At 44.4% G+C, this 12,171-nt stretch overlaps 1 protein-coding gene and 1 pseudogene across 1 annotated transcript in view; one reads left to right on the plus strand and one right to left on the minus strand.

Moving 5' to 3' along the window:
- ACSS3 (acyl-CoA synthetase short chain family member 3) overlaps nucleotides 1–11,619 on the minus strand; it is an 87,053-nt gene extending 75,434 nt beyond the window's left edge. The window contains exon 1 of the mRNA XM_066634070.1: nucleotides 11,611–11,619. The gene's annotated coding sequence lies outside the window, so the exon portion shown is untranslated. The remainder of the gene's footprint in view (nucleotides 1–11,610) is intronic.
- On the plus strand, nucleotides 2,500–2,612 carry LOC136657936 (5S ribosomal RNA; annotated as a pseudogene).
- Nucleotides 11,620–12,171: the final 552 nt, after the last annotated feature.

Below are 12,171 nucleotides of genomic sequence, written 5' to 3' on the forward strand. Positions count from 1 at the left end.
TCAAGATTATTATCCGTGTGTACGTATAATTTTAAGACACTGTTCATATGAATAGTGTGGGCAGATGTGAAATGGGAAGAAGAATGGAAGTTGACAGTCAGCCTGAACATATTATAAACCTTTCCATTAAACGTAGCAAAACCTCTGGAGCAAAATGGCTAATGAAAATTGTTAATGTTTATACTTACATGTTCTTTCATGCAAAAATTGTTCATTAATAGTAAGCTCTGAAAAGATTGCCACATACTGGTGGCCACAAATTTATTTTAAATATTTACAAAACACGCTTGTAAGCAAACAAATTTAGCAGGTAGAGCTAATGTTAGTAAATTCAAGACTAGCTAAATGAGCTTCTTTCAGCTACTCTTCTTATATAAGCCTTTGCTATTATTTATTTAAAAAATTTATATTCCGCCTTTCTCCCACATATTAGAGGCACCCAAGGCAGCTTGCAACATAAAAACATAATACAAAAGATTGAAACAATACTAAAACATAAAACAGTAAGGGAGATCAGACCCCAATGGATCATGCAAAATTGTTAAAATTACATTCATTAAAAGCACCGGCAGGAGCAAGGGAAGAGCTCTGGGCGGTGGAGAGGTTTTCTGGTCCATGCTCCCCCGTGGACCCCTTGCCGGTGGGGGAGGCATTCCAGGGCGGGGGGGAGGAAGCAGGGCAGGAGGGTGGGGCAGGATTTCCAGCCCAGCAAAGAGACTCTCAAGTCCGCACTGGCAAAAGAGCATTTATCTAGGTATAGGATGGTGTAGTAATTAGAGCAGAGGCGCTGGGCTTTGAAATGCTTTGGCATATTTGGCAACAACAGCAGGCATACCTACGCTGTGCAGAAGCACACTCTGCTAGCCTTGGAAATATGTTAAGTGTCCAAGCCCAGTGTTGTAAACAACAGGATGTTATAGAGAAGCGGTCATATCTAGGAATGTGTTGTGGTTAACTAAGAGTCAGCTAGTTGTAGCTAGAAGCTTATCAGTATTGTTTCATGTGTTTGAGAGTGAATAAAGGCTTGGAGGAAGCTAAGCAAAGCTCACTCCTCACTCCTTTCCAGCTTCCGGCTTCCTCCCTGCATCTACATTTGGATCCTTGTCTGCCGTCTCATTCATTGCTCTGACTCCTTGTTGCTCCAGTTCTTTCTCTCAGCCCCCCTCATTTGCTTTTTAGCCTGCACTATATCCAGCAGCTGGGCTTCTGAGTCCTGCTGCTCCCAAAGCTGTTGCTACAGGATGGTTTTTCGCCCCACAGGTGACCTGTGTGAAAGTGACCAGATGAGCCATAGCCTTGTATAATAATACAAAGGCATCTGCGGCATCCTCTCATTTTCGGCTCAAGGACACCAGCTAGCTGGGAGTGATGCCTGCACAGCTTTTCTCTCTTAGAAACTTTGCAGGTGCAAGCTTAGATCCTAGAAGAGGCACCTGTGGTATCCTCTTGTTTCACACCTACTAGATTCTTCAGCTATGGGGAAACACACCCTGAAAGATGTAAGGGGTCAGAAGCAATGTCAGGGTGTGGGAAGTCCAGCCACCCAGTTTGAAGAAGTTGCTTGTCCATGAGCGAGGTCGGTGATTTCCAACCATTGTGTCATGTCACATTGGTGTGCTATGAATGGTCCGCAGATGTGCCATGGGAGATTGGGAAGGGTCATTTATTAGTATAAATGTGGGCCCTCCACTGTCAATATGGTGCACCTTGTCAATTGTTTAAAAAGCCGATGGTGTGCCACGGTAATTTTAGCACCAGTGTGCCATGAGATTAAAAAAAGGTGGAAAAATCACTGGGCTAGATCATCACTATACAGTACTTTTTGTTTGTTTGTTTTTTAGAAGCATTGCTGAGCACATCAGAAACAAAAGAAGCAGTGCTATTCAAAAGGCTTTTGACCTTTGGAATCTTAAATAATGAAGCCCTTCCTAAGACGAAAATTGCAGTGTACAGAAACACAAAACAGAAGTCATGTTGTGTAACAAAGACATCGCTACGACTTATCTTAACAGATGAGTTAGCTGGAATTTTGAGACATTCAAGACAATTAGAACAATATCACGTACAGGAGAATTGAATGAATCCAAGCCCCATACAGTAGAAAACCTATACCACTACCTCTTATTTTACCCTATTTAAAAAAAGGTATTCTATTTTTAACATCAATGCTACATTTGACTATGTCACACCAATGTCTGAATATACATCAAAACATGTGACGTAGTCAAACGAAGCATTGAAAGTCACTTTAGGATAACTTTTCAGAAGTTTGTGCAATCTGTTTGTGCAATTTTTCTCTATATCAATATCTATATCAAGATATAATAATCTATATCAAGGTCCTGGTTCAAATCCCCCCTCAGCCATGAAACTTCCTGGGTGACTGTGGATCAGTCACTTTCTCTCAGCCTCACCTTTGTTGTGAGGACAAAAGGAGGGAAATAGCTGTGTACACTGCCCTGAGATCTTTGGTGAAAGGGCGGTATAAAAACGTGAAAAATAAACGTTACCCTGCACATGCCTGATCTCGTCTGATCTCGGAAGCTAAGCAGGGTCAGGCCTGGTTAGTACTTGGATGGGAGACCGCCTGGGAATACCTGGTGCTGTAGGTTTATACCATGATCTCGGAAGCTAAGCAGGGTCAGGCCTGGTTAGTACTTGGATGGGAGACCGCCTGGGAATACCTGGTGCTGTAGGCTTATACCATGATCTCAGAAGCTAAGCAGGGTCAGGCCTGGTTAGTACTTGAATGGGAGACCGCCTGGGAATACCTGGTGCTGTAGGCTTATACCATGATCTCGGAAGCTAAGCAGGGTCAGGCCTGGTTAGTACTTGGATGGGAGACCGCCTGGGAATACCAGGTGCTGTAGGCTTATACCATAGTCTTTCCAGACTGAAGGTTGCCAACCAAAATTCAAACTGAGTTTTGGAGAATGGTAGGGTTCCTCAAGATCTATACAGCTCTTGAAAGACAGATTGTTCATCACTACTGATGTTCTCACTCAATGTTCAAGGTGTGTTCCAGAGTGTATCCCTGGTACACATGGGATGATGGTGATGTTCAACATATCTAGCCATCACCTCATGCGAAATGAGTGTGTGCCCTAAAACATCCCCCACAATCCTCGGCAATGAAAAGAAATTCCATGGCAGGTAAATCAATGTGGAAAAGATTCCTTATAGGCCGAAAATTTGAAAAATACTGCTCTATATGATACCCGGGCTGTATCTTTTTCTTTTTAAGACAAGTACATTTATCTGGTGCATCTCAGGTGCATTTATTGTGTAAGCTCCCTGCGGCTCTCCCAGCTAACCATGCCAGGTACATTTATAGAATCATAGAGGAGGCGATTGACAAAAAGCTTCTGAATAGTCCAGTTGACTTAAGCATGTGCCCTACTAAAAAGGAAGGTGTTTCAGAACTGTGACTCATGATCCTAGCATCTTTTTTCCTGCCTGTAGTGCTATATGTATAATCTGATGAACGCCATTTCTTGTAAATTCTATTTTTTGCTTATATATGAAGAAAGGTTTTTAGAGTACTGACAGTTTGGCTTTGATCTTGTCGTAGGGGATTACGCTAGCAGAATGCAAAGGAGAAGACATATATGGGGGGGGGGAAATCCCTCATCCTTGCATTTAAAATAGAATCATATCTGTACAAAGAGAATCTCAACCATTTCCCTAAAGGAAAGGGGCAGCAGGAAAGAGATACTGACTGAAAATGACATCCACAGAATTTTAAAATGAAAGAAATTGAAACCTTTTCTTCCCAACTTGTAGTGCTCGCATGTGTCTACAAAATTTTCTTTATAAAGTGCTCAGATTGACAGTCTGATCCTATTCAGTACTGACTACCTCCTTCCTCTGTGTGGTTCTGTTTTACGATAAACAAGATGAGCACAGCATGCTGAGAGTGGATTGGTGCACCTTGACGGGGCTCCATCAGTAGTGAGTAGGTGGAGAGCACCCCTCATCAGTTCACCACCCCCCACAACTCCCCGCTCAAAGCAAGCCTTTCGGTCAGCCTCTTCACTAGACCAGACCCTATCCAGAAGAGGCTCACACACCATCCATCACCAAATCCATGAATCTCTTGACATCGCAGCTTAATTTATAACACCACACTGCAAGACGATGGCAACTTTCTTTGTGAAAATGATAGTGAAGTGATGTGATAAATAATAACTGAAGATACACTGTTTTAAATATGAATAGGTTATTCTGCTTTTAGGCACAGGAGACGGGGGGAAAAAATTAGCCTTACTCATTAAATGTAAAAAAGAAGAACAAAAAGAATGAGGACACTTGAAGAAAAAGAGACAGGATAATTGGTGTAATTCTGCTCACAGCCAAGCAGATTGCTCTGTCCATCACTAAGAATAGCAACTGTCAACTGGGATAGCACCATGGTGACAAAGAAAGGACATTTTTGTGGACTTCTTGGCCTTTTTAAAGTTTTAAAACATATGCTCTTACAGGTAGCTAAATTATTTCTGCAACTAGGTGGACAGTCTGGATGCTAGATGAACACCACTTTTTAGTTAAAGAACAGCTAAGGACGCAATCCTAACTCACTTTCCAGCACTGACATAAGGGCAATGCAGATATGAGGTAAGGGAACAAAATTCCCTTACTTTGAGGAAGCCTCCATGAGTGCCACCCAACTATAGGATGCAGCACACATCCCACTGCCATAGCTATGCCAGTGCTGGAAAGTTGGTTAGGATTTGGGCCTAAGTGATTAAGTTATGGCACAACTCTGAGTATCATGTGTGACGGCACAGCACGCGCTGCACCAGTGCTTGTCATTGGGAAAATACCATAAAGCACTGTGCAGTGGTACAGCAGTTGCCGATGCTGGTGCAAAGGCCCACGAAGGCCCACGGACACTGGCAGAAGGAGTGGCCCATGCTGAAGAAGGTAAGAAGTTGAAGGGGGGGAAGGAGGGGGAGGGAGTGTAATGGGTAGGGAGATCAACAACAGGGCAGGTGTGTGTGGATCTGGCACAGGAGGCAACGGGATTGGCGGCAGAGGTGTGCGCTACATCCTAGCCCCCTTCCCAGGCCTGATCTGCCAACATGGGGCAACGTGGACCGGTGCCAGTTATGCAGCTCACACAGGTCCATGTTGCCCCATTGCGGCTGCTGGTGCTTACCCTGGGGAAAGGGGACAAACGTCCCCTTATCCCACGGAGACCTCCAGCAGCTACAGTTCCTACGTAGGATGCAGTGTAGCCTTCGTTGGCGCCACTACATCACTGTGCAGGGACTGCTCCGGATCGGGCTGTTAAGACACGTCGGTTGACCAAAGGACAGTTGCGGTCTGTTCGTGTAGGAATGGGTGTGAGAATGAAGCAAGAACTGGAGCGTTGCCAGTGCCAAGAATTTGGTGGTTAGGCTTGTGTCAGTGAGATACGCATAAGGCTTAGCAGTTGAAGGGCTAGGTTGAAATCTGAGGACCAAACTACACCAGCATGCTAATACGTGCTCTGGAGACATGCTCCCATTTGGTTCCATGGTCATTTGTCCCTGCAAATGTTTTACTGCCGCTCATCACCATGGCCAATGGTGTCGCTAGGGTTTGTGTCACCTGGACCGAGAGGCCAGAGCATCACCTGCATGACGGACCTCCTCCCATGCAGTGGGCAGGGCAATGCCTCAGGCAGTGGGCATAATGTTCCACCATCACCCTGCCCCTGCTGGGTTTTTTTTTGGCTATAACTTTTGATAGAATAGAGATATTTCAATGAGGTTTGTTTCACTGCATTCTGCATTAAATTCTGCATCGAATGATATAGAACATGATGGTGTTATTCAAAAATACCAAGATTTGAAAACTTTTGGCCAATGGTAGTGTCACCCCACCCCCCACCCCCACGCACATCAGCCCCACACCTCCCTAATGATGCCACTGGCCATGGTTAAACCTGATTTCCAAGTGTTCTTTTCTCCAATTGTATTCCAAACTACATAAAATGCCAAACTATATAAAAACGTCCTACCAAAAGCTGTTGGTTATTTTATTTAAGAAGGAAAATCAAAAAGAAAAAGGCTGCAATCCTATGCACTCTTCCTTGGGAGTAAAAACATGCCAAGGAGCTTTCTTCCAAGTGAATATGTATAGGATTTCACAGATAGTCTCTTAACTCCTGAATACTTAGAAATATTTTTCCCCTTTGGATTTGCCGTCCCTACTCATCATTTTTACTCTGCTCTTGAGATATGTGTTTATGGAGTAAAGTTACCTCGTAAGCCTTGGAAGTCATTGTTTTATGTCAGGGGTGCCCAAACCGCGGCCCGGGGGCCACTTGTGGCACTTGGGGGTTCCCAATCTGGCCCGTGGGGAGTCCCCAGTCTCCAATGAACCTCTGGCCCTCCAAAGACTTGCTGGAGCCCGTGCTGGCCCAACGCAACTGCTCTCAATGTGAGGACAACTGTTCAGCCTCTCACCTGAGCTGTGGGATGAGGGCTCCCTCCACTACTTGCTGTTTCATGTCTGTGATGCAGCAATGGTAGCAAAGGAGAGGCTGGCCTTGCTTTTGCAAGGCCTTTTATAGGCTTTGAGCTACTGCAAGACCGTCATTCATTCATATAAGTTCCACCTCTAATGTATTCATTTATGTAAATTTATTCAAATTTTAAATGTAAATTAATTCCTTTTTTCCCCTGCCCCCGTCACTGTGTCAGAGAGATGATGTGGCCCTCCTGCCAAAATGTTTGGACACCCCTGTTTTATGTGAATGCGCAGTGTTCTTACAGACTCAATTACAAGAAAACTGTGAACAAAAATATACAGCTGGCCTCAATCCTATTTGGCCCAGTGAAATCAAAAAGCCTGTTTGCTACAAAGAACATCTTATGCCATCTGCTTTTTGTCATTATGTATTTCTAGTTTGTACTTGGTCCAAACCACAAGGCCTAATTCATATGTTTAAAGCAAACCCACTCTCTGAAATTGCCACAGTCACATGTCAAAATTGCTTAGTAATATTATTAAAAATAAGCTTTCCCAGGTTTAGAATGAAGTTTTTCAATTTGGTCACCTTTCATCTTGGAGTTCCATACACTTTACATGGAACCATGAATTAATCCCCTGTAGTAACAGCTGCAAACTGCACTGGAATGATGGGGAATATTTATATTCCTGTTTTGAGATCAATTGAATGTTAATTCATATGAGCTCCAGATGTTGCCATAATAGAATTTCCACTGACTTTTCAAAAATTATTTTTAGAATGTCTTAAAAATCCTCAGTGGAAACAAAATAAAGGCCTTCTTTGATACCATACTGTGAACTAGAATATTCAAGCCCAGGGTGGAGAATCACATGGTCATATGAAACTGGCATATAGAATTAGATTATTGGATCCATCTAGTTTAGTATTGTTAACTCCAACTCGTATCTAGGATCTCAGGCTTAAGTCTATTCCCATCTCTGCTACCCAAGATCCTTTTTAACAGGTCATGCCTGGAATTAAACCTCAGACCTCAAACAAAAATAAAAAACATAAAAAGAACTCTGTCGAGCAAATTTCACTCTGTCGAGTGAAACTGGATAGCAGTGTAAATAGATATGTACGATCTGGGCAAAATATGGACACTGGATCACTGGTCAGAGAGTACAAAACTTAGAGAAAAAGATCTATGTGTGTCTACACATAAGTAAGTCCCATTGTGTTAAATGGGGCTTACTCCCAGGAAAGTGCATATAGGGTTGCAGCACTAGTTATTCCAGCATGTAGGAAAGAGTTGTTAATGACATGCATGGAGTATAAAATATCAGGAGAATGAAAATTTAGATTGTAAAAAAATCCGCCACAGATTTGGGGTTAGATAGGCTTTCATTTTTCACATGATTTGTCTTATACCTTTGAATTCTCTTGATGATAGGTGAATGCAACACAACATGAAGCTAAGCAACGGATTTGGCAAGAACTCAAGCAGCTGAAATCAAAATGCAAACTATCCCTTGGGGATATTTTCTATATAGGAAGAACAGGAGTTTCCAATGAGACAGAAAATTTTACAGATGCAGCATTAGTATAGGTTTCAAAGAAATATTGTTTGAATTAGTGAGGGGGGGAAATGCACTTCTTTATAGCCATGTTCTGGAAAAGCTGTGAATGGAAGATTGGCAACAAAAGCCCACAAGAAACTGACAAATTTCATTTGAGTGTGTCTGAAAAGCAAGCACTGAACTCAGATGAACTGAGCTGATCTACAGCTGATCTACTGTATCATAGGAAGCAAGAAGTATCTCTCAACATATCATGGATAAGAACATAAGAACAGCCCTGCTGGATCAGGCCGTAGACCCATCTAGTCCAGCTTCCTGTATCTCACAGTAGCCCACCAAATGCCCCAGGGAGCACACAAGACAACAAGAGACCTGCGTCCTGGTGCCCTCCCTTGCACCTGGCATTCTGACACAGCCCATTTCTAAAATCAGGAGGTTGCACATACACATCATGGCTTGTAACCCATAATAGATTTTTCCTCCAGAAATTTGTCCAATCCCCTTTTAAGGGCATCTAGGCCAGATGCCATCACCACATGCTGTGGAAAGGAGTTCCACAGACCAACTACACACTGAGTAAACACGTTTAGATGCTGATAGTCTAAGGACCACTAAAGGCCAAACTACAATGACAGAGATAGTGTATTTGAACCCAGGATTTTCTTTTTTCCTTTTATTTTTTTTAATCCTATGTGGGAGGTAAGCAAAACAGGGGCATCAAACATAAAGCCCTTGGACTGGATGCGGTCTGCAAAAGCTCTTTATCCGGCGCTCAGGCTCCCCCAGCATCCCCATCACCTGCTCTCACCTGCTGAGCTGTGTTGAGGTGTCACTGCTGAAAGAGCAACCTGTGTGATAGTTGGGCTCTCCCGTATCTTGAAATTATGGTCAAGATCTGCATATTTCCCCCTGTCTCACCTCCCTCCTTCCCTGCTCCCTCCCCCTGGCACGCCTCCTCCCCACCCTCCCCCACCCTGGAACACCACTTCCCGACCTCCCCCACGCCCCCACCTACCTCTTCACTGCCTGGCAGTTTGGGTGGTCGCAGAGAGGCAGAGCAGCAGCAGTCCACTTGTGCTAACCCAGTGCCAGCTGGCACTGAGCTGGCACCCGCACTGGCCCAGTGCTGAGGGCTGCAGATGTGCCTTACGGCATGTTGACGACACTCAACACCAGCAGAGGATGGGCAGTAAGAACTTAGAATTGGGCTCTAAGGGCCCTATCCTATCCAATTTTCCAGTGCCAGTACAGCCGCAATGCAGCCTTGAGGAAAGGGAACAAATGTTCCCTTACCTGGAGGAGGCCTCCACGGTATAACCCCCACCACAAATTGCAGTATATGCTCCATTGGCATGGCTGCATCGGCGCTGGAAAAGTGGATAGGATTGGGCCCTCAGACCCCTCCACTTGCTGTTTTAATCAGACAAAAATTTTCAGTTGAAAGCATTTCTTTTCCCTAGTTAAAATAGTACACAGATGGGTGCAATCAGACTTGGCACCACAGCAGGAGATGCTGTACTAAATATGCTATTGTGAAATTTGACCCTAAGAAGGAAGCATGGTTTAGTTCAGGGGTGCCCAAACCCCAACCCGGGGGCCACTTGGCCCTTGGGGGCTCCTAATCTGGCCCATGGGGAACCCCCAGTCTCCAATGAGCCTCTGGCCCTCCGAAGACTTGCTGGAGCCCATGCTGGCCCAACGCAACTGCTTTCAATGTGAGGACAACTGTTCAGCCTCTCACCTGAGCTGTGGGATGAGGGCTCCCTCCACTACTTGCTGTTTCATGTCTGTGATTCAGCAATGGTAGCGAAGGAGAGGCTGGCCTTGCTTTGTGCAAGGCCTTTTATAGGCCTTGAGCTACTGCAAGACCTTCATTCATTCATATAAGTTCCACCTCTAATGTATTCATTTATGTAAATTTATTCAAATTTTAAATGTAAATGAATTCTTTACACTATACCCGACACTGTGTCAGAGAGATGATGTGGCCCTCCTGCCAAAATGTTTGGACACCCCTGGTTTAGTTCATTACTCTCAAACTTTAAAAAAAAAGTTATATATAAAGCACTATGAAATACAAGTTTGTAGATCACATTTAACCATCATATGGGTGCTTTGCAGACACTCTTCATCTTCTGGAATGAAAGATTTGTGCCAGCGATGCCAAGGAACAGAAATCTGGTTCCTCTGTGTGGTTCCACAATGTTCACTTTTGTCTCCCGATGCTTTTAACCATGGGATGATGTCATCTCGGGGTATGGACTGAGGAGTTATCAATATACTGGGTTCACCCAGCCATATTTCTCTTCTTCAACAGATCCAGGAAAAAGCTGCTTCCTCGAATGAGGAAGCAATTCCTCCTTCCTTCCTTGAATGTCTGCAGTTAGTGGTGGACAGAATCATGGTGAAACAAACTGGAACTTAATCCAGACAAGGCAGATTTGACTGTATGGAGGGCTCAAGAGACCAGTAAGGGCCCAATCCTATCCAATTTTCCAGTGCCGGTGCAGCCATGTCACAATGGAGGCTGCACTGCTTCCTGTGGTGGGGCGGCAGTCAAGGAGTCTTCCTCAAGGTAAGGGAATGTTTGTTCCGTTATCTCAGGGCTGCACTGTGGTTGCACCGGTGCTGGAAAGCTGGATAGGATTGGAGCCCAAGTTAGGAAAAAATACCCGTTCTAGATGAGATACTATCCCCCTCCACAATATCATGCTGTGAAACCTCCACTGTCATAGCTGCCTGCTATAATGTTGTGGGGGAACAAGAATGGGTAACTTATTTTGTTAGTTAGTATAAGTTAGTGCCTTATTGTGACCTATAAAAGAAGCCAGAGTTGGCAGTACACACTAGATATTACAGGGTCTGATCACAGATATTATGACCCAAGGTCAGTTAGCGCATGTTCTTCAAAACTGGCAGGAAAGATTCAATTATTTCCCATTAGGAATGCCTTTTGAAAACCTTATTCGTCCTAGAACTGCTTGCATGTGCTACAGAGAGGGGGAGAGGAAACCTTTGCCTGTAAAGCCATCAGCACAGCTGCAATCATAAGAATTTTTATTTTCTGCCTTAGAACAGAATGTGGGTCAGTCTGAAGGCAAATATCACCAATTCTGCTGTGAACTCTGCACTAATTAAAATGGTGCCGTTTGGAAAGCCTTGAACAGATGGTGCTCAGACAGTTTGTTACTTTCAGGGAGAAGAAGCTGTTTGTTTCAGCTTTAAAATAAGTTATAGGGGAAAAGTAACTCTAGAAGCCCAAGCCTATAATTTTCACCCCAATAGCATGTAGCTGTACCAAAACAGGTTGTGCTGTACGCTACAGTGGGTGAGATAGGGAGGTGTGGGGGAAAGTAAAAATATTTTCCCTTACCCATCAGTAAGCCTCCCAATTGCCAATGGGTCTCCTTGAACCTGTGCCAGCTCTTTAGCTGGCATGAGCCAGAGAATATAAAGGAGATGTGTTGGCTGCTCCCGGAAGGGATAGCATCCAGCTCAAGCCATTAATGCGGGTGCTACCCCTTTCTGCCTCCAACGCCCCATTCCACCCCATTCCACAGATGTGCAAAGGCAGCTGAGACACAGCCTTACCAGAGCTCCCGGATGACCCAGCTCCCAGATGTGTAGATGTCTACATCTAACTGGACCTGAAAACAACATATGGAAATGAAGTGTCCATGTTATCTTAAACATGAAGTTCAAGAGCGATTGAAAGAGAGATTAAAAATTAGTTTGATCACATGAGTTTTAGGCTGCAATCCTATACACCAGTTGTTCTCAAACTTTTGAGCACCAGGACCTACTTTTTTAAATGACACTCTATCAGGACCCACCTATCTTTACGAGACTTTAAAAAAGTGATCTAGAAAGAACACAGATGGAGCCTTTCTGTGGATTTTTCATCAAGGTATCTGGCTCAATGTGGGTCCCCTGGACCCTAACTGAGCCAGACTCGGCTCCACCTGAGCCCTCCAAAAGGGCCAGAGTTGTGCTCCCGTCCTCTCTGGAGGGCTTTCAAAAGCCTGCACAGGCAGCGCACATCCACCCAATGTTATGTGACCCAGCTTTCACCCGCCCCCATGATCTGACAATGACGGACTCGGGGGGGGGGGGGAACTTAATGGGACTTCTGAGTAGAATGCATGAGATTGC

The sequence above is a fragment of the Tiliqua scincoides genome, chromosome 7 (assembly GCF_035046505.1).
Source record: "Tiliqua scincoides isolate rTilSci1 chromosome 7, rTilSci1.hap2, whole genome shotgun sequence".
Lineage (NCBI taxonomy): Eukaryota > Metazoa > Chordata > Lepidosauria > Squamata > Scincidae > Tiliqua > Tiliqua scincoides.